Raw genomic sequence first — 23,206 nt, 5'->3', positions numbered from 1 at the left:
CATTGAGAATTACTTCATAATTCGCCTGACAATGCGTGTTTTATTTATACTGAACCAAACATGAAATTATTCCAGTTTTCATATTTACTAAACTTGAATGGAGAAAATACCTTAAATTGCCTCTACCCACTTTCGAACCGTTGAGTTTTCGTAAAGCGATCACCAGTACACACCGGAAACGCTCCAACACTTGGGTGCATTGCATTGTAGCGCCTCAATAGGAACAGGAGGAGGACATTCAGCCCCTCGATCCTGTTGCGCCATTCAATTAGATCAGGGTTGATCTGTATCTTCATTTCATCTGCCCGCTTTGTTTCCGTAACCCGTAATAACCTTAGCCAACTAAAATCTATCACCAGTAGCGGCAATCTTCAGCCTGACTCCAGCTGCACCCCCGGATCCAGACAGAAAAGGCTTCTTACTGAAGGCCACCCTGCAGATCAATGAATTACATTTCTGAACTTCAGGGATTCGGAGATTCCAGGGTTTAAAAGGGAACAAAAGATGAAATGGACCTCACTGTGGATCATTTTTCTCTCACTCAGACGTATCTGATTGGTGAAGTTAAATAAAGAACAAGGGAGAAGCCGCTGTAGCCCTATTGACAGGAGAATAAACTAGCCATACATCTCTCACGTTTCCCAATTCTAACAGAAGTGTAATCGAATTGAAACGTTCACTCTGTTTCTTTATCTACACATACTGCTGACCTTTTAAGAATTTCCACCATTTTCCTTTTCTATTTGAGATTTACAGCATTTGCAATAATTTTCTTTTGTCACTTAAAATAAACCCGCTGGTTGTTCATCCACAGCAGCATTAAACACAATGTTCCCGCCCAGGCTCGAACCGGGAAACTTTCGCGTCTAAAGCAAACATGATAACCACTACACTACGGGAACCGCTGGGCGCACATCTTCAACAGAGGGGAACTGACCAGTAAAGCCCCTCTGTGCTGATTGGTTCAGCTGAAACAGCATCAGTCAATATAAATGATGAGCTCACAAATATCAGGCGCAGTGCAGTCTGGTCAACGTCAGCCCCTCCTTTCTTATTCAACAGAGGAAGAAGAGACATGAGCGGGAGTCAGACGTCACAAACTTTTATTAAAGCTACAAATACGAGTAACACATACTTCCAAATCGTTTCACTGAAAACTTCTTTCATTGATGAAAAAGCTGACTGCATTGAATCTGAAAATGCGCACCGGGCGATATTTTGTTCACTACTGATTCTATTTTCGGTGGGTTAGGCCGCAGCGGCTGCCGTAGTGTACCGGTTATCCCTTTCGCTTCGCACGCGAAATGTCTGCGGTTCGAGACCGGTCAGATATACGATATTCGCCAGGTTTTCGTTATGTGCAGTAACCGATCCTGTTAGCTTTAACAAAAGTTGCGTCAAATTTCAGCTTTCATAAGCAATTAACAATTTAATCATGATTCCTAAAATACAATGTGTAAAATGAGATATGGTTAACAGTTGATTACTTACAAAGGGCAAAATGCGTTATTGAAGTGTGTTTCGCCATTGTTGCATTCTGTAAATTATGGTAATCGGTTATTTAATGGTGATTGCAAAAGATTCAACTGCAAGTTGAATAGTGGCCGGCGACACGAGCGCTCCTCTCGGATTTGAACCGTGGGCTTCTCGGAAATTTAAACAAACACCGAAGCGAAAATCGGATGCCGAGAACGCCGGTTCAAACCTAGCCAGGTGAAGAGCTAACCATTGTAAAACCATTTTGTGTGTGTGGCTATTCTTGATGACCAGAGCACTGGAGACCGAGACAGTGAGATTGCCTTTTCGACACGTCTTCTGAAGCGCCGCCCGGTCCCACTCCTACAGTTAATGAGCTGTTAGGATGTTAATGTATCCGGGCTGCAGGAGGCCGCTCCAGGCGCAGCAGAGGAGTCCCGGCATTAGTTCTCCGTGGAGCAGTATTTTTCGCTTCTCTCTTCCTCTTCTCTATATCGCTGTGCAGTTTCCTGAATCATAACAGGGTGGGGACATGTTTAGTGAGGCGCATTCTTTGTTTCTTATTGAAAAGACACACAGACAGACCGATTGAAACTGCACTTTGAATCCTGTCGCTGATCTTGTGTTTTCCTATTAATCTGTGTTGTTCTGCTTTCCACATTCTCAATGAGAAAGTCCCCAGCCTCAATTCTTAAATAAAATAAGGCCCAGCTCGTCAAATAACGACACGCAAGTGGGAGATTCCCTAAATCAGCGCAAGCTTTCCCCAAATCCTGCTTACAGTACCGCAACCAAAACTGTGTCCTATATGGGAAATATCATTGAGAATTACTTCACTCACTGTAACGCTGCCATTTGAAAGGCATAATTCGCCTGTCAATGTGTATTTTATTTATACTGAACCAAGCATGCAAATTATTCCAGTTTTCATATTCACTAAACTTGAATGGGTAAAGGGCATTAAATTGCCTCTACCCACTTTCGAACCGTTGAGTTTTCGTGCGTTAGCGGAATGCGATAACCATTACACACCGGAAACCCTCCAGCACTCGGGTGCATTGCATTGCAGTGACTGCATAGGAACAGGAGGATGCCATTCAGCCCCTCGAGCCTGTTGCACCATTCAATTAGATCCGAGCTGATCTGTATCTTCACTCCATCTATCCGCTTTTGTTCCGTAATCTTGAATACCCTTACCCAACAAAAATCTATCGCCAGTATCGGCAATCATCAGCCTGAAGCCATCTCCTCTCCCGGATCCAGACAGAAACGATTTCATACTGACTGCCACCCTGCAGATTAATGGATTACATCTCTGAACTTCAGCGATTCGGAGATTCCAGTGTTTAAAAGTGAACAAAAGATGAAATGGCTCTCACTGTGGATCAGTTTTCTCTCACTCGAAGTTATCTATTCAGTGAAGTGAAATAAAGGGCAATTAAAGAACAAGGGAGAAGCCGCTGTGCCCCTTTTGACAGGAGGATAAATTCACCTCTGGTTGTTCGCCAAACCTCGAACGTGACAACCGCTTCTCTGCGGACACCCCCGGCTCTATCGTAGCAGCAGAGGGGACCTGACTCAGTGACCTCCCTCTGTGCTGATCGGCAATGTGTTGCCTCACTTTAAACAACTACTGTCCCACACTGAAAGCTCTCAGTCCCTCTTCTCCGCTGCCCTTTTCAAATAATGTCACTGATTCCCCCCGCACACCCCTAACGTGTTCTCTTCCACACCCACATATTGGGGCCGCTCAGCCTCCCCCTGCCTCAACGCGATCAGCGATGTCACCCAGTTTGTAATATTAAACCCGGAACAAGTGCCCCAGAAAGAGAGTCTGTAACCTAAATCTGTAACAGAAAGTACTGGGCTTATTAACGCTGATTCAAGCAATTATTACTCATCTCACAGACTAGAATTACTTTTACGCAGTGCTTTATACAATCTTTTGTCACGCTGAATTCCTTGATTAAGAATCGTAACCGGATGAGTTCCAGTCGACCACCAGGGACCAGCTATGATTCCTGTATATATATATAGATATCAACCTGAATATGATTAGGGAGCTGTCTAGAGCTCATGTCGCAATGGTAGTGCACCTGGCTGCAGATCCGGAAGCTGCGTATTCAAATTATGTCGGGGTCACGGTTCCTTTGCAGCTCATATGTGTTTGTATAATTAACATATTAATTGTTATCTCACAACAATGAGAACTTGTATTAGATGTGTTTTTTATATTGGTTCAAGTGATGTAGGTCTCGCTGGCAAGGCCAGCATTTATTGCCCATCCCTGGGGTGGTGGTGAGCCACTGTAGTCGCCTTTCACCACTTACAGATCTGCATCTTAGAATCAGAGAATGGATACAGCATAGAAAGAGGCCATTCGGCCCGTCCAGCCCGTGCCAGCTCTCTGCAAGAGCCCTTCAGCCAGTCCCACTTCCCCGCCATCTCCCCATAGCCCTGCACCTTTTATTCCTTCAGTTGCTTATCCAATATTTACATGTATCGGTATTATTTATTCATTGATTTGGGTGAATCTGTCTCATTCAAAAATATGTTCTGGCTATTTATTTCTGTCTTACTTTTAAATTACACGCAAATGACTTTATGCAGAACACCGATACACACAAATACATTGATCAATAACACACAGATACATTCACATTTATTCATCACCAGCGCAATGATACACCCAAAATCCATTTAGAAGAATCACAGTTTCAAACACAGGTATTTATATATTAATATCCTGAAGTATGTTATAAAAGTAAAGAAAATAAATATACAACTGACTCAAGTATTTTTACATGTATGTGTAACCTTTAGGTCGATGACCTTTCGTCATTAATTCTCTATATACATATATAGAACTGGAAGATGCCAGTGCACCGTGTGAGACTGTGGCTGTTGTACAGCCGGTCTGAGGGAAGTAGAAGAGGCTGGAGCACTTTAATAAGGTTTCGAATGAAGATGGATGCACCCCAATAAATGACAAACTTTTTCAGATACATTGTAAATTGATCTGTAAGCCGCAGAGTCATGAAATGCTTTTACATGTAAACACGCAAAATTAGTTTGTATCTAATACAGATTGACTCATTCTAATTACAGTTATTGCATCACTTTACTTCAGTGATCCCTAATAGTCTCATGATCAGAATTCGGCACTCTTACTGCCCGGGTTCAATGCCCGGTCAGGGAAATCATATATATAACAGTTTTTTATTAAATTAAACTAATTTTGCTTCAAATCTAACACGCAGCTAACCTGGAAAATTGTTTTAATTATTATTAATTAAACGATAATCTTAGTTCATAGAATGACATAAATGCTAATGATACTTCACTAACATATATTGAGCTTTCTATGTGATGAACTGTTATGCAGATCTCATTTTACACCATGGCCCGGATTTTACGGTGCTTCCGACAGCGAATGCACAGCATAGGCTATTGTATGCCTTCAGAACGACTACACAAGTGCCAGGTATCCGCACGGCCAGAAATTGCGGTCTGTCAAGTTTCGCTTGGACACATCCACCGCATCCGCTGCAACATCACTTTTACTGTCACAGAATTGGGCTAACTACTGCCCAGCGAATGCCCACGAAACCCTTACACCTGGTAATATCAGGCGAAAGGCCTTCTTTTACCATTGTAAGGGTTAAAATCAATATTAAAATATATTTTAAAAGTGATATAAACATACACTTACATTTAAAATTCGTTTAGGTAAATTTTGTTAAGTTTTAAAATGTTACATTTATATTTCAAAACATTCAATTTGAATTTTAAATCATAGATTCATAGAATCATAGATTGATATGGCACAGAAAGAGGCCATGCAGCCCATTGAGTCTGCACTGGCACTTTGAAAGAGCTCTTCAAATAGTCCCACTCCCCTGCTTTTCCTCATAGTCCTGCAAATTTCTCCTTTACAATTATTTATTCAATTCTCTTTGAAAGTTACTATTGCGTCTGCTCCACCGCCCTTTCAGGCAGTGCATTCCCGATCACAACAACTGGCTGCGGTAAAAAAAAAAACTCCTCATCTCCCCTCTGGTACCTTTGCCGGTTAGGTTCAATCGGTGTCCTCCAGTTACCGACCCTCCTGCCACTGGAAACAGATTCTCCTTATTTACTCTTATCAAAACATCTTGTAAATTTAAAAACCTCTATTAAATTTCCTCTTAACCTTCTGCAGATAACAATTCCAGCTTCTCAGTCTCTCAAAATAACTGAAACAGCGATTAACTTGTACTTCTTGCAATTTAATATACTGTATTCGCTGCTCACTATACGGTCTCCTCTACATTGGGGAGACCAAATGCAGATTGGGCGACCGCTTTGCGGAACACCTCCGCTCAGTCCGTACGGGTGACCCTGAGCTTCTGGTCGCCTGTCACTTTAATTCACCGCTTCACTCCCACTCTGATCTCTCTGTCCTCGGGCTATTGCATTGTTCCAATGAAGCTCAACGTAAGCTGGAGGAACAGCACCTCATCTTTCGATTGGGCACTTTGCAGCCTGCCAGAATCAACATTGAGTTCAACAATTTCACATAATTATCCCTGCCCCCATTTTTCATGCAGTATGATTTTTGCCATTCCCATTTGCAACATTTTATCTTTCCTGCCTCTTACAAAAGTACAAGATGTTCTTTCTATTTCTTCCTCCCCTCCTAACCCCGCCCCCTGTCTCTGCACCTGCTTAATATCTGTTACATCTCCAACTTTTTCCAGTTCTAATGAAGGGTCCCAGACCTGAAACGTTAACTCTGTTTCTCTCACCACGGATGCTGCCTGGCCTGCTGAGTATTTCCTGTATTTTCTGTTGTTATTTCAGATTTCCAGCAGCCGCAGTATTTTGCAATTATATTGAAGTCAACTCATCCCTGGGACCACTCTCTCTTTGTGCGTGGCTCTCTTTCTAAGTCTCTATCTGTCTCTCTCTCTTTGTCTCTGCCTCTCTCTTTGTCCCTGTCTCTCTCTCTGTCTGTCTGTCTCTTCTGTCTCTTTCTCACTATGTTCACAGGTCCATTCTAGCTCTGAGCAAACACTGACTTTTTCAGTTCCTCGTTAGTATAGTGGTGAGTATCCCCGCCTGTCACGCGGGAGACCGGCGTTCAATTCCCCGACGGGGAGGCTTTTTTTTTAATAACAACCCCAATTTTTTAACTTCTTCCCAGCTCCTTGAAATGCTCCTTGGAAAAGTTGAACTGGAAAAGTTCAAGTGAAATAATTTTAAAAGATTTACTGGCATATGAATAACTGTATAAAAATTTCCTGCACCTGTTCCTCATTGGAATCGTGGTCTCCTTCTATTTCCCTCTCACTGTTGTGTGGGGCAGAGAGGAGTCATAACGGCACAGAATGAGACCATTGAATGCTTAATTAAATTCATTTATTTTGAACATGTGACCAATTATTCTTACTTCCGTGGTGTGAAATGTTATTTTTTTTGGAGATTTCTATTATGCTTATGGGATTCCGTACATACAGCATCGCAGGAATCCCCTGTGTGATTGGTTCGCCTGGCCAACGGATGATGCTGAACCGTGAGCGCCAATGGTATCCGTGGGCCTTTATGCAGGCGTACGCCAGCAGGCCCAAGCCCGCAAGAGTGCGAAGCTCCGGAGGCACCAGTTAATTGGGATTTGTTTCTCAGTTCGGAGGCGTAAGCCGGCGACAAACCTCCGATCGCAATTTCAAGGCCCATCGTATTTTAGGAGGCTGGTTTAAAATGTTCATTACTTACGACATCAGGAATCTGGGAAAAATTTTGTTCAATATAACCGGACCGGTTATTGCAGAGAATAAAAATGTTCCACTCGAACATATCCACCCGGGTTCGATTTGGGAACTGTTGTTGGAGGAGGCGAACATGATAGTCGCTGCACTACGGAAGCCACGGCAAAACGAATCAGCAGCGAACATAAAATCTCACGGTGATCATTTTCAGATTCAATGCAGTCAGCCATTAAATAAAGTGAAATAATTTTACAGTGAAAAGATTTGGAAGTGTTACTCGTATCTGTGCCTTTAATTAAAGTTTGTGGCGTCTGACTCCCGTTCATGTCTCTGAATAAGAAAGAGAGGCTTGACGTTGACCAGACTGCACTGTGCCTGATGTTTGTGAACTCATCCTTTATATTGAGCGGTTTCTCATTCTTTGATCGGCGTCAGTTTTAGCTCAGCGGTAACTTCGCAGCCTCAATTTAATCGTATGGTCGACCTCTTTCTCACCACGGGCGTTGCATGGTGATTTTATTGTCATATTCAATCCCCTTCTTCTACACCGAAACAAATTGTAGCCATGATTTTAAACCTATGCTGCGTGATTCATAGCGATCACCTTGAAATGATTCAGAAAACCAGTCCTTTCACCTCCGCCACACGGTTTCGATTCCTGGTCAGGAAAGTGACTTTTATAACAGATTTTAAATCACAACCTGATGAAATTGACTACATTCAGCTGATTTGAAAAAATTAGAATTGTATAAATTACCATTACTTACCCCATAACTTTCATTTGCAGAACGAAAGAATTAATAGCTTTACTATTTAAAAATATTCTGTTTGTCTATTTTCCGACCAAAGTAAATAACCTCACATTTCCTACATTATATTCCATCTGCCACCTTATTGCCCGCCCACTCACTTAATCTGCCTATATCCCATTGTAGGCTCTTTGTGTCCTCCTCACAGCTTACTTTCCCACCTAGCTATGGATCATCAGAAAACTTGGATACATTACACCCTGTCCCTTCATCTAAGTCAGTAATATAGACTGTAAATAGCCGAAGCATGCACACTTGATCCTTGCGGCACCCCACTAGGTACAGCCTGCCAATCTGAAAATCACCCGATAATTCCTGCTCTCTATTTTCTGTCCGTTAACCAATCCTCTATTCTTACTAATACATTACCTCCAGTCCCATGAGCCCTTATCTTGTGTAACAAGCTTTAACGTGTTTCCTTATCGAATGTCTTTTGGAAATCCAAATATGCTGCCTCCACTGGTTCCCCTTATAGTTCCAATGAATGTCTGAAGCAGAACATCCCGTTGTGCGAATGGAGCCTGTTTGTCGGACAATGCTACATATAAGGAAGGAGTGTGGTAAGGAGATAAGGGAAGTGATACTCTGGTAACAAGGTCGGGTAATAAAAATAGAAAGTGCTGGAAACACTCAACAGGTCAGGCAGCAGCTGTGGAGAGAGAAGCAGATTTAACGTTTCCGGTCGAAAACCTTCCATCAGAAGGTGGGCAGTTGTGTTAGGTTACACTATTAAACTTGCACATTGTCACGTAGTAGAGGTAAGGAAAAGATATCAAATGTTTGGAACAGATACTTTAGAATTCGATAAAGGTTTGATTAACTTGTATATCGAACTCGGAGCTATAACGTGTTGGAGTTCCTCGGCTAAAATTCGCAAAGATTTGTTTAAGAGCTGTTGTTAATTACATACCTAATTATTGCGGGATTAATAAATCTGACATTTAATGCTGCGAACACTTTTGCTGCACTGCGCGTTCTCCAGCTGTGCTCGAAGCGCCGTCCCCTTCAATCCATCGCTCACAGGGACTGTTCCATTCAGCATTTCTTTTCTCTGGGCCTTGGTGAAATTACATCGATTGAAAGCGACGCCTCTCAACCCCAAGCTCGTCACCGACATGCTAACCGCTGCACAGCAACCTCACTCTGCTTCCGTGAGATGGAAGCCCGGGAGATGTTTCAAGCTCGAGTGCAGTTACAAGCAGAACTCATTCAAAGAAAGTCCACATCATTGAGGCGCCTGAGTCTTTGCACCGAACTCCTTCCCAAAGAGTTGAGATTCATGTGGGGGTGATTTGGGCACATCTTTCCCCACATTACAACACTTCAAAGGGACTTCAATGGGCTTAAAGGGCTTTGGGACGTCCTGAGTTCGTGAAAAGCTGTGTATCAAAGCCAGTGTTTTTTTTTGCAAAAGTTCGAACAGCAAGTTCATAATTCGCGGGCAAAATAAGGGCTCGTCCGGGATCCCTCGCAAGTTTCAACCAATAACCCCGAAGCGAGAATCATACCAACCTAGCGAACTGATAAATTTGACTGGAGATAAGAGGTAAGCATTGTAAAACCATTTTGTTTGTGTGGTTGTTCTTGATGAGCAGAGCACTTAAGACCGAGACAGTGACTTTGTCTTTTCGAACTGTCTACTGAAGCGCCGCCCGGGCCCACTGCTACAGTTAATGAGCTGTGTTGAATATTGGATGGGATAAAAATTGATAAAGAGGAGGTACTAGAAAGCTGGCTGTACCAGGACCAGTTGAAATGCATCCTAGGATGCTGAGGGGAGTAAAGGTGGGAATTACGGAGGTGCTGACCATAATCTTCCAATACTCATTGGATATGGGGTGGTGCCAGACGTCTGGAGAATCGCAAATGTTACACCCTTGTTGAAAAAAGTGTATAAGGTTCAACCCAGCAACTACACGCCAGTCAGCTTAACGTCGGCAGTGAGGAAGCTTTTAGAAAGGGTAACCCTGCACAAAATGACCAGTCACTTGGACAAGTGTGGATTAATTAAGGAAAGTCTGCTCGGATTTGTTAAACGCAAATCGTCTTTTCCCAACTTGATTGCATTTTTTGATGAGGTGAAAGAGAGGGTTGATGAGGGAAATGCAGTTGATGTGGTGGACATGGACTTCCAAAAGCATTTGATAAAGTGCCACGTAACAGGCTTGCCAGTAAATCTGAAGCCCATGGAATAAAAGGGACAGTGGCAGCATGGATGTCAAATTGGCGAAGTGACAGGAAACAGAGAGTAGTGCTAAACTGTTGTTTCTCTTTCCTTTCACTGGCATTTCTCTGACCGAACTGCACAAGTCAATAATGTTCTTTCAAACTCATTAAACTGCCGAATTTCCTTCCCTCTGATTTAACGCAGGGGTTTAAATTGTCCTGCAAACCATGAACCAGGTTCGCCTGAATTCCAAGGTGTGTAAGGAAATCAAGCATCAAAAGCCCTTTCATTAACCACAGGGATTCAGGCAATTTTTTGATCGCAAAGCGCTTTCTCACCTTGTCAATATCTTACCTCTATTTGCCGGCGTTTCCCGATTCTGCCTGTCTCTCTGGCTCTGTTTATTCTGTGTGGCCACCTGCAGGTTGATTTTGAGCGAATACCTGTGCTTGTGTCTTGTCACTTTAAATAAATGAGGAATTGTGGCGCTTCTCTCCCTGACACTGGGGAAAGAGTGAAACAGTCGTTGGAGCAAGTGTCTGGTTATTGTGAAACGGCAAAGAAAAGAATAATTCTGGAATTACCCAAAAGAACAGTGACCCCGACGTGATTTAAACACGCAGCTTTCTGATGTGGAGTCAGACGCGCTACCGTTGCGCCACAAGGTCCTACAATGTAAAACGCGCTGTTTTCATATACACACGTTGCACAAATATTGTTTCATTCCTCCTGCCTTCTCCTGATTCCTCAGTGTCATTCACAGAAGCGCCTGATGCCCTCATTTGTTTAAGGTAACAAGCAGACACAAACACAGGTATTCCTTCAAAATCAACCCGCAGGTGGCCACAGACACAATAAACAGAGCCAGAGAGGAAGACAGAATCGGGAATCTCCGGGAAATAGACAAGAGATATTGACAAGGACTAAAGCACTTTGCGATCAGAAAATTGCCTGAACCCCTGTGGTTAATGAAAGGGATTTTGCTGCTTGAGTTCCTTATACGCCTTGGGCTTCTGGAGAACTTGTTTCGTAGTTTGCAGAAACGCGGCTCAGACATGCTGTTGTGACCGGGCCGGGCCTGACTGTAATCAGCGACAATGGAATATAGTTTCGAACGGCCCGGCTAACTCAATCGGTAGCGCTTGAGACTCTTAATTTCAGAGTCGTGGGTTCGAGCCCCACGTTAGGCGGTATTTATTTTGTTAAACTTTTATGTTGCTTTCAAAGCGTCATTAATTGAGCGATAACCTTGTTTTGCACAATGAAAGAAATGCGAACTGAGAAAATACTGCAGATGCTGGAAATCTGAATTGAAACAGAAAATGCTGGAGATACTCAGCAGGTCAGGCAGCTTCTGCGAAGAGAGAAACAGAGTTAACGTTTCAGGTCGATAACCTTTCGTCAGAACTGGAAAAAAGAGGTAATGGAACAGATTTTTAAACAAATGTAGGGGATTCTATGAGATCATGGCTGATCTCCTGCCTCAAATCCATTCACCGGCCCTATCGCCATATCCCTTGATGCCCTTACCAGACAGAAATCTACCGACTTCTGTTTTGAACATACCCAATGACTGAGCCTCCAGAGCCATCTGGAGTAGAAAATTCCAAAGATTCACCACCCTCTGTGTGAAGAAATGTCTTCTCCTCTCAGTCCTGAATGGCCTAACCTTTATCCTGAGGCTGTGGTCCCTGGTTCTAGACTCCGCAGCCAAGGGAAACATTCTCCCAGCATCCAACCGATCAAACCCTGTAATAATTTTGCATGCTTAATGAGATCCCCTCCCATTCTTCCGAATTCAAGAGATTGCAGGCCTAGTTTACTCAATCTCTTCTCATACGAGGTCAGTGACAGTCTTGCAAATGGTGACTTGATATTCGGTAGTGGGGTCATGGTCCAGGCGGAGGTAGGAGGAGGTGTTGGAGAGTTGGCGTACAGCTTCCGATAGGTATAGGTCGGTTCGCCAAACAGCAACAGAACCACCCTTGTCAGCAAGTTTTGTGCTTTGCATGTTAACTGTTAACTGTTACCCATATCTCATTTTACACAATATATGGGCTACTCCAGCTCCTAATTCTTTTGTTTTATTTGTTATTTCCACACACAGGAGAGCAATCTCGCCCCTGGACAAGCAGAAGGAGCAAGTTCCAACAAAATGATTCCGCAAACGTGATAACTGCTACACTGTGGAACCGTCTCCACTTTCAGTACCAGGTCAGATGGAAATGTTAGAATTTTTTGTGGATGTAACTGGTAGAATAGATAAGGGAGAACAGTGGATGTGGTGTATTTGGACTTTCAGAAGGCTTTCGATAAGGTCCCACATAAGAGATTGGCGTGCAAAGTTAAAGCACATGGGATTGGGGTAAAGGTACAGACTTAGATAGAGAACTGGTTGGCAGACAGGAAGCAAAGAGTATGTCTAAACGGGTCTATTTCCAAGTGGCAGGCAATTACTAGTGGGGTAGGGCAGGGATAAGTGCTAGGACTCCAGCTACTCACAATATATATTAATGATCTAGAAGGTTGAACTAGATGTAATAACTCCAAGTTTGCAGACGACACAAAGCTGGGTGGGCATGTGTGCTGTGAGGAGGATGCAGAGAAACTCCAGTATGATATGGACAGGTTAGGTGATTTAGCAGAAGCATGGCAGATGCAGTATAATGTGGATAAATGTGAGGTTATCAACTTTCGTGGCAAAAACAGGAAGACAGCTTATTATCAGAATGTCAATAGATTGGGAAAAGAAGAACTGCAATGAGACCTGGGTGTCCGTGTGCACCAATCGCTGAAGGTAAGCATGCAGGTGCAGCAGGTGGTTAAGAAGGCAAATGTTGGCCTTTATAGTGAGAGGTTTCGAGTACAGGAGCAAGGATGTCTTGCTGCATTTGTACAAGGCCTTGGTGAGACCATACCTTGAGTATTGTGTGCAGCTTTGGTCACCTTATCTGAGGAAGGATGTTCTTGCCATGGAGGGAGTGCAGCGAAGATTCACCAGACTGATACATGGGATGGCAGGAATGACGTATGAAGACAGATTGAGATGATTAGGCTTATATTCGCTAGAGTTAAAAGAACGAGAGGGGATCTCATTGAAACTTACAAAATTCTAACAGGATTAGACACACTAGATGCAGGAAGAATGATCCCGATGGTGCGGGAATCCAGAACCAGCGGTCACAGTCTAAGGATAAGGGGTAAGCCACTAAGGGCTGAGATGAGGAGGAATTTCTTCACCCAGAGAGTGGTGAACCTGTTGAATTCTGTACCACAGAAGGCAGTTGAGGCCAATTCATTAAATATATTCAAGAAGGAGTTAGATATATTTCTTAAGGCTAAAGAGATAAAGGGATATGGGGAGAAAGCAGGGACAGGGTACTGAATGTGGATGATCAGCCATGTTCTCATTAAATGGCGGAGCAGGCTCGAGGGGCCGAATGGCCTACTCCTGCTCCTATCTTCTATGTTTCTGTGTGAATGAAGCAGGTGAACTGCTGAATCCCACTTTTAAGGGATGTCCCAATGTCATTCCAGTGGTGTGAAAATAAATGAGTTCCGCTTGGTAATTAAAAGTAAAGACTGTCAGAAGTGGGATTCGAACCCACGCCTCCAGAGGAGACTGCGACCTGAACGCAGCGCCTTAGACCGCTCGGCCATCCTGACTTGTTCCGTTAAATTTTGCATCTCATCACTTCCACATGAAGAATGTTTCCGTCCGGGTGCTTGTTCAATGCTGTGGAAGGCTCAGTGACCGGGATATCATCTCCCCCGGGGTTTTCCTGAGCTTGTGCTCGGTGTATGGGGATGTTTGTCCCGGGTCCCTGGTATCTTGAAGCTCCAGGGATGGGCAGTAACAATCTGAGCTCTGGAGCTGGGGAGAAGTGAATAATGAATGGGTTTGTTTTCGGGCCTGAAATGCGGCTTAGATCTGTTGGTAATAAACGAGGCCGGGGCTGCGAGATATTTCAGTTTGTTCACGTTTAATCAGAGGAATATCCGCAGTCAGGAGCTGAAAAGGAACAAAAGCTGAAAAAAGATAAGAAATATCAGCAATTGTGATCAACTCTTTAATGTGTGTTCTGGTAGTTTAGTGGTTTAATTGTTGTAATCAACATTCATTAACCGAAAGCGTTGTTTTGCAGAATGGAAGAAATACTCACAGTAAGGGACAGTCGTAAGTTGAGTAATTTAATTTTAATAATTTGTCAAAGTTTATTCATTGACGAAGATTTATACCCTCTCAGAATTTACGCACTGTGTATTTTAGGAGTCTGCTTTAAATTGTTCGTTGCTTCTGACACAAGAAAGCTGTTAAATGTATTTCACAGAAAAATAATGTTTCCGGCCGGGCTCGAACCGGGGACATTTCGCGTGTGAGGCGAACGTGATAACCGCTACACTATGGAAACCTGTGCTTAATTGAGCATCGAGAAAGCACTGTTCAGACAGAAGGGACACTACAGAATCGCTCTTTCTGCAATGATTTCCTTTCACTGGCATTTCCCTGACCGAACTGCACAAGTCAATAATGTTCCTTTCAAACTCATTAAACTGCCGAATTTCCTTCACCTCTGATTTAACGCAGGGGTTTAAATTGTTCTGCAAACCATGAACCAGGTTCACCTGAATTCCAAGGTGTGTAAGGAAATCAAGCATCAAAAGCCCTTTCATTAACCACAGGGATTCAGGCAATTTTTTGATCGCAAAGCGCTTTCTCACCTTGTCAATATCTCTCGTCTATTTGCCGGTGTTTCCCGATTCTGCCTGTCTCTCTGGCTCTGTTTATTCTGTGTGGCCACCTGCAGGTTGATTTTGAGCGAATACCTGTGCTTGTGTCTTGTCACATTAAATAAATGAGGAATTGTGGCGCTTCTCTCCCTGACACTGGGGAAAGAGTGAGACAGTCGTTGGAGCAAGTGTCTGGTTATTGTGAAACGGCAAAGAAAACAACAATTCTGGAATTAACCAAACGAACAGTGACCCCGACGAGATTTGAACACGCAGACCTTCTGATCTGGAGTCAGGCGCGCTACCGTTGCGCCACGAGGTCCTACAATGTGAAACGCGCTGTTTTCATATACACACGTTGCACAAACACTGTTTCATTCCTCCTGCCTTGTCCTGATTCCTCAGTGTCATTCACAGAAGCGCCTGATGCCCTCATTTGTTTAACGTAACAAGCAGACACAAACACAGGTATTCCTTCAAAATCAACCCGCAGGTGGCCACAGACACAATAAACAGAGCCAAAGAGGAAGACAGAATCGGGAATCTCCGGGAAATAGACAAGAGATATTGACAAGGACTAAAGCACTTTGCGATCAGAAAATTGCCTGAACCCCTGTGGTTAATGAAAGGGATTTTGCTGCTTGAGTTCCTTATACGCCTTGGGCTTCTGGAGAACTTGTTTCGTAGTTTGCAGAAACGCGGCTCAGACATGCTGTTGTGACCGTCCGGGCCCGACTGCAATCAGCGACAATGGAATATAGTTTCGAACGGCCCGGCTAACTCAGTCGGTTAGCGCTTGAGACTCTTAATTTCAGAGTTGTAGGTTCGAGCCCCACGTTAGGCGGTATTTATTTTGTTAAACTTTTATGTTGCTTTCAAAGCGTCATTAATTGAGCGATAACCTTGTTTTGCACAATGAAAGAAATGCGAACTGAGAAAATACTGCAGATGCTGGAAATCTGAATTGAGACAGAAAATGCTGGAGATACTCAGCAACTCAGGCAGCTTCTGCGAAGAGAGAAACAGAGTTAACGTTTCAGGTCGATAACCTTTCGTCAGAACTGGAAAAAAGAGGTAATGGAACAGATTTTTAAACAAATGTAGGGGATTCTATGAGATCATGGCTGATCTCCTGCCTCAAATCCATTCACCGGCCCTATCGCCATATCCCTTGATGCCCTTACCAGACAGAAATCTACCGACTTCTGTTTTGAACATACCCAATGACTGAGCCTCCAGAGCCATCTGGGGTAGAAAATTCCAAAGATTCACCACCCTCTGTGTGAAGAAATTTCTTCTCCTCTCAGTCCTGAATGGCCTAACCTTTATCCTGAGGCCGTGGCCCCTGGTTCTAGACTCCCCAGCCAAGGGAAACATTCTCCCAGCATCCAACCGATCAAACCCTGTAATAATTTTGCATGCTTAATGAGATCCCCTCCCATTCTTCCGAATTCAAGAGATTGCAGGCCTAGTTTACTCAATCTCTTCTCATACGAGGTCAGTGACAGTCTTGCAAATGGTGACTTGATATTCGGTAGTGGGGTCATGGTCCAGGCGGAGTTAGGAGGAGGTGTTGGAGAGTTGGCGTACAGCTTCCGCCAGGTAGAGGTCGGTTCGCCAAACAGCAACAGCACCTCCCTTGTCAGCAAGTTTTGTGCTTTGCATGTTAACTGTTAACTGTTACCCATATCTCATTTTACACAATATATGGGCTACTCCAGCTCCTAATTCTTTTGTTTTATTTGTTATTTCCACACACAGGAGAGCAATCTCGCCCCTGGACAAGCAGAAGGAGCAAGTTCCAACAAAATGATTCCGCAAACGTGATAACTGCTACACTGTGGAACCGTCTCCACTTTCAGTACCAGGTCAGATGGAAATGTTAGAATTTTTTGAGGATGTTACTGATAGAATAGATAAGGGAGAACCAGTGGATGTGGTGTATTTGGACTTTCAGAAGGCTTTCGATAAGGTCCCACATAAGAGATTGGCGTGCAAAGTTAAAGCACATGGGATTGGGGTAAAGGTACAGACTTAGATAGAGAACTGGTTGGCAGACAGGAAGCAAAGAGTATGTCTAAACGGGTCTGTTTCCAAGTGGCAGGCAATTACTAGTGGGGTAGGGCAGGGATAAGTGCTAGGACTCCAGCTACTCACAATATATATTAATGATCTAGAAGGTTGAACTAGATGTAATAACTCCAAGTTTGCAGACGACACAAAGCTGGGTGGGCATGTGTGCTGTGAGGAGGATGCAGAGAAACTCCAGTATGATATGGACAGGTTAGGTGATTTAGCAGAAGCGTGGCAGATGCAGTATAATGTGGATAAATGTGAGGTTATCAACTTTGGTGGCAAAAACAGGAAGACAGCTTATTATCAGAATGTCAATAGATTGGGAAAAGGGGAACTGCAATGAGACCTGGGTGTCCGTGTGCGCCAATCGCTGAAGGTAAGCATGCAGGTGCAGCAGGTGGTTAAGAAGGCAAATGTTGGCCTTTATAGTGAGAGGTTTCGAGTACAGGAGCAAGGATGTCTTGCTGCATTTGTACAAGGCCTTGGTGAGACCATACCTTGAGCATTGTGTGCAGCTTTGGTCACCTTATCTGAGGAAGGATGTTCTTGCCATGGAGGGAGTGCAGCGAAGATTCACCAGACTGATACATCGGATGGCAGGAATGACGTATGAAGACAGATTGAGATGATTAGGCTTATATTCGCTAGAGTTAAAAGAACGAGAGGGGATCTCATTGAAACTTACAAAATTCTAACAGGATTAGACACACTAGATGCAGGAAGAATGATCCCGATGGTGCGGGAATCCAGAACCAGCGGTCACAGTCTAAGGATAAGGGGTAAGCCACTAAGGGCTGAGATGAGGAGGAATTTCTTCACCCAGAGAGTGGTGAACCTGTTGAATTCTGTACCACAGAAGGCAGTTGAGGCCAATTCATTAAATATATTCAAGAAGGAGTTAGATATATTTCTTAAGGCTAAAGAGATAAAGGGATATGGGGAGAAAGCAGGGACAGGGTACTGAATGTGGATGATCAGCCATGTTCTCATTAAATGGCGGAGCAGGCTCGAGGGGCCGAATGGCCTACTCCTGCTCCTATCTTCTATGTTTCTGTGTGAATGGAGCAGGTGAACTGCTGAATCCCACTTTTAAGGGATGTCCCAATGTCATTACAGTGGTGTGAAAATAAATGATTTCCGCTTGGTAATTAAAAGTAAAGACTGTCAGAAGTGGGATTCGAACCCACGCCTCCAGAGGAGACTGCGACCTGAACGCAGCGCCTTAGACCGCTCGGCCATCCTGACTTATTCCGTTAATTTTTGCATCTTATCACTTCCGCATGAAGAATGTTTCCGTCCGGGTGCTTGTTCAATGCTGTGGAAGGCTCAGTGACCGGGATATCATCTCCCCCGGGGTTTTCCTGAGCTTGTGCTCGGTGTATGGGGATGTTTGTCCCGGGTCCCTGGTATCTTGAAGCTCCAGGGATGGGCAGTAACAATCTGAGCTCTGGAGCTGGGGAAGTGAATAATGAATGGGTTTGTTTTCGGGCCTGAAATGCGGCTTAGATCTGTTGGTAATAAACGAGGCCGGGGCTGCGAGATATTTCAGTTTGTTCACGTTTAATCAGAGGAATATCCACAGTCAGGAGCTGAAAAGGAACAAAAGCTGAAAAAAGATAAGAAATATCAGCAATTGTGACCAACTCTTTAATGTGTGTTCTGGTAGTTTAGTGGTTTAATTGTTGTAATCAACATTCATCAACCGAAAGCGTTGTTTTGCAGAATGGAAGAAATACTCACAGTAAGGGACAGTCGTAAGTTGAGTAATTTAATTTTAATAATTTGTGAAAGTTTATTCATTGACGAAGATTTATACCCTATCAGAATTTAGGCACTGTGTATTTTAGGAGTCTGCTTTAAATTGTTCGTTGCTTCTGACACAAGAAAGCTGTTAAATGTATTTCACAGAAAAATAATGTTTCTGCCCGGGCTCGAACCGGGGACATTTCGCGTATGAAGCGAACGTGATAACCGCTACACTATGGAAACCTCTGCTTAATTGAGCATCGAGAAAGCACTGTTCAGACAGAAGGGACACTACAGAATCGCTCTTTCTGCAATGATTTCCTTTCACTGGCATTTCCCTGACCGAACTGCACAAGTCAATAATGTTCCTTTCAAACTCATTAAACTGCCGAATTTCCTTCCCTCTGATTTAACGCAGGGGTTTAAATTGTTCTGCAAACCATGAACCAGGTTCACCTGAATTCCAAGGTGTGTAAGGAAATCAAGCATCAAAAGCCCTTTCATTAACGACAGGGATTCAGGCAATTTTCTGATCGCAAAGCGCTTTCTCACCTTGTCAATATCTCTCGTCTATTTGCCGGTGTTTCCCGATTCTGCCTGTCTCTCTGGCTCTGTTTATTCTGTGTGACCACCTGCAGGTTGATCTTGAGCGAATACCTGTGCTTGTGTCTTGTCACATTAAATAAATGAGGAATTGTGGCGCTTCACTCCCTGACACTGGGGAAAGAGTGAGACAGTCTTTGGAGCAAGTGTCTGGTTATTGTGAAACGGCAAAGAAAACAGTAATTCTGGAACTACCCGGAGGAACAATGACCCCGACGTGATTTGAACACGCAGCTTTCAAGAATCTTGTCGATTGAAACGTGCTAGCGTTGCGCCTCGAGAGTTTATAGGCCCAATGTACTCAATCTCTCCTCATAGGACAATCCTATCATCATTGAAAACAATCAGGTTTGATTCCCAGTCAGGGATTTCAGTTCTGACAAAGACCATTGAAGTCTGTGAGAATCTTAATAATTGTATTAAAACCAACAAAAATGTGTGTTGCACACTGAAGGAAATTGTAACATGTTTGCCGGGTGACAGTCAAACTTTAATAACCTTCGTCAGAGATTCATAGATTTATAACAAAAGGCGACTGTTTTATCCAGCGTTTCCGTAGTGTAGTGGTTATCACGTTCGCCTAACACGCGAAAAGTCCCCGGCTCGAAATTGGGCGGAAACATTTTGTAAATCATGTTCATTTAAATCGCAGAAAAATGGTTCAATTCCCATTTGTTATGCAAAGTAACAAAGTCCTGTTACATTTGTGTTATTCTGTACAGTTGTACACACACACAGAACACTACGGTGTCGCTCGCTCACTTCCGTTTCCAGCCCTGACCGTGCAGACAGCTCCTCTCAAAGCTGCACATTCCGGCTGCTTTCAGTTGAATTGTGAAAGATTATTCAAGGATCCTGCAGCTTTACCTCGGTTCACAACAGCAGATCTAAGCCGCGTTTCTGCAAAATACAAACCATGCTTTCCAGAATTCCAAGGTGTATACGGAACTCACCCATTAAATTTCCCTTCATTAACCACAGGGGTTCAGGCAATTTTCTATGTTTCTATAAAAAGTTATTGAAATTTGACTGTCATCCGGTATACATGTTAGCAATTCCTGCAGTATGCAGCAAAATGTTGTGGGATGATTATTGATAATAGAAACAATTACGAAGTGTCTCACAGACTTCAATGATCCCTTAATACCGTTGGTTAACTAAAATCTATCAATCGCAGGTTAAAATGAGCAATTCATGATGCATCTTTGAAAGAGCTATCCAATCAGTCCCACTCCGCTGCTCTTCCCCCATAGCCCTGCTGACACTCCTGCCAGTGGAAACTGTTTCCCCCGTAATTTTGTTCACCTATAATAAATCTCACCTAACCAGTGATTAATGGAGTTCAACGCGGGCAAGTGTCAGATCATTCACTTGGGGCCTAGCAAAGATCGGTCAGTGTGTGGTCTGAAAACATCATGTGAGAGAATAGGTTTTTTCTGTGAAATAGCCGGTCCCGTTAAATTTTACAAATGTTGCCCCAGATCGCTGCTCTCTCAAGCAATGAACATTTTGAACCATTCTCCTAAATGCAATGTGTAAAATGAGATATGGGTTAACAGTTCAGGAGATGCAAAGGGCAAAATAAATGAATGAAGTTTCGACTGTCCCTCAGTAACCATATTATCATGTCTTTCATTCTGCAATATAAAGTTACCGGTTAATTAATGGTGATTAAAGCAGTTCTTATTTATTCACATTAGATGCATGTAATTAATTTAATAAAATTACATCGCATTCATGAATAAGAAACGGTGATATCAAAATTTCTTCCCTAACCGGGAATCGAACCCTGTTCGCAAGACTGATAGGAATAAGTTATTGAATCATTTACTGGTGCCTCGAAAAATGTCACACTGCTAAATTAAAATCACTGCTATAATGTGTTACGGTGTTGAAGGGGATTGAAAAAAGCCCAGACTGCGCCCGCGGTGAGAGAGAGTTCGAAATTACAAAGAAGTTGGTGCTGCGAAGTAACCGCTGAGCGAAAGCTGACACCGATTGAAGGACGAGAAACCGCTCAATATAAAGGATGAGCTCACAAACGTTAACTTTCTGTATTCTGTGTAAAAGGACTCTCAAATCCTTGAATATACTCAATGACTGAGCATCCACTGCCCTCTGAAGTTGAGAATTGCAAAGATTCACAAGCCTCTGAGTGAAGAAATATCTCCTCATCTGACTCTCAAATAGCCGGCCCCTTATCCTGAGACTCTGCCCCCTAGTTCTAGACTCTCCAGCCAGGGGAAACAACCTCTCAGCTTCTACCCTTTCAAGCCCTCCAAGAAAATTGTACCTTTCAATGAGAACACCTCTCGTTCTTCTAAACTCCAGAGATTATAGGCACAATCTACTCAATCTCTCCTCATAGGACAATCTTATTATCATTGAAAACAATCAGGTTTGATTCCCAGTCGGTGATTTGAGTTCTGACAAAGACAATTGAAGTCTGTGAGAATCTTAATAATTGTATTAAAACCAACAAAAATGTGTGTTGCACACTGAAGGAAATTGTAACATGTTTGCTGGGTGGCAGTCAAACTTTAAAAACTTTCTTCATAAATTCATAGATGTATAGCAAAAGGCGACTGTTTTACTCAGTGTTTTCGTAGTGTAGTGGTTATCACGTTCGCCTCACACGCGAAAAGTCCACAGTTCGAAACTATGCGGAAACATTTTGTAAATCATCTTCATTTAAACCGTAGAAAAATGGATCAATTCGCATTTGTTATGCAATGTAACAAAGTCCTGTTACATTTGTGTTATTCTGTACAGTTGTGCACACACACAGAACACTACGGTTTCGCTCGCTCACTTCCGTTTCCAGCCCTGACCGTGCAGACAGCCCCTCTCAAAGCTGCACATTCCGGCTGCTTTCAGTTGAATTGTGAAAGATTATTCAAGGGTCGTGCAGCTTTACCTTGGTTCACAACAGCAGATCTAAGCCGCGTTTCTGCAAACTACAAACCATGTTTTCCAGAATTCCAAGGTGTATACGGAACTCAACCATTAAAATTCCCTTCATTAACCACAGGGGTTCAGGCAATTTTCTATGATTCTATGAAAAGTTATTAAAGTTTGACTGTCATCCGGTATGCATGTTAGCAATTCCTGCAGTGCGCAACAAAATGTTGTGGGTTGATTAATGATTATAGAATCAATTATGAGGTGTCTCCCAGACTTCAATGATCCCTTAATACCGTTGGTTAACTAAAATCTATCAACATACACTTAAAATTCGTTTAGGTAAATTTTGTCAAGGTTTAAAATTTTAAGTTTTACATTTATATTTCAAAACATTCAATTTGAATTATAAATCATAGATTGATACGGCACAGAAGGAGGCCATGCAGCCCATTGAGTCTGCGCTGGCACTTTGAAAGAGCTCTTCAAATAATCCCACTCCCCTGATGTTTCACACAGAATCACACAGAAACCCCACAATGCAGATAGAGGCCATTTCGGCCCATCGAGCCTGCACCGACACATGTCCCACCCGATTCCCGTAACCCCTACACGAACACATATCCCACCCTATCCCCGTAACCCCACGTATTTAATCCCCCTAACACTAAGGGTCAATTTATCATAGCCAATCAACCTAACCTGCACACCTGCAAATTTCTCCTTTACAATGATTTATTCAATTCTCTTTTGAAAGTTACTATTGTATCTGCTCCACCGCCCTTTCAGGCAGCGCATTCCCGATCACAACAACTGGCTGCGGTAAAAAAAAACTCCTCATCTCCCCTCTGGTACCTTTTGCCGGTTAGGTTCAATCGGTGTCCTCCAGTTACCGACCCTCCTGCCACTGGAAACAGATTCTCCTTATTTACTCTTATCAAAACATCTTG

The 23,206-nt window shown here is 43.2% G+C and overlaps 6 non-coding genes across 6 annotated transcripts; 1 reads left to right on the top strand and 5 right to left on the bottom strand.

Moving 5' to 3' along the window:
- Positions 1-829: 829 nt before the first annotated feature.
- trnal-uag (transfer RNA leucine (anticodon UAG)) lies at positions 830-902 on the bottom strand. The gene has a single exon. It is a non-coding gene; the product is annotated as a tRNA-Leu (tRNA).
- Positions 903-10,795: 9,893 nt separating this feature from the next.
- Positions 10,796-10,867, bottom strand: trnaw-cca (transfer RNA tryptophan (anticodon CCA)). The gene has a single exon. It is a non-coding gene; the product is annotated as a tRNA-Trp (tRNA).
- Positions 10,868-13,782: 2,915 nt separating this feature from the next.
- On the bottom strand, positions 13,783-13,865 carry trnal-cag (transfer RNA leucine (anticodon CAG)). The gene has a single exon. It is a non-coding gene; the product is annotated as a tRNA-Leu (tRNA).
- Positions 13,866-14,538: 673 nt separating this feature from the next.
- trnav-cac (transfer RNA valine (anticodon CAC)) lies at positions 14,539-14,611 on the bottom strand. The gene has a single exon. It is a non-coding gene; the product is annotated as a tRNA-Val (tRNA).
- Positions 14,612-18,168: 3,557 nt separating this feature from the next.
- trnal-cag (transfer RNA leucine (anticodon CAG)) lies at positions 18,169-18,251 on the bottom strand. Its single transcript has one exon. It is a non-coding gene; the product is annotated as a tRNA-Leu (tRNA).
- A 3,703-nt stretch (positions 18,252-21,954) lies between these two features.
- Positions 21,955-22,027, top strand: trnav-cac (transfer RNA valine (anticodon CAC)). Its single transcript has one exon. It is a non-coding gene; the product is annotated as a tRNA-Val (tRNA).
- Positions 22,028-23,206: the final 1,179 nt, after the last annotated feature.

The sequence above is a fragment of the Somniosus microcephalus genome, unplaced genomic scaffold, assembly GCF_052327205.1.
Source record: "Somniosus microcephalus isolate GS21.2 unplaced genomic scaffold, FLI_Smic_1.0 unresolved_chr4, whole genome shotgun sequence".
Taxonomy (NCBI): domain Eukaryota; kingdom Metazoa; phylum Chordata; class Chondrichthyes; order Squaliformes; family Somniosidae; genus Somniosus; species Somniosus microcephalus.
This window is presented reverse-complemented; position numbering and strand designations above follow the sequence as displayed.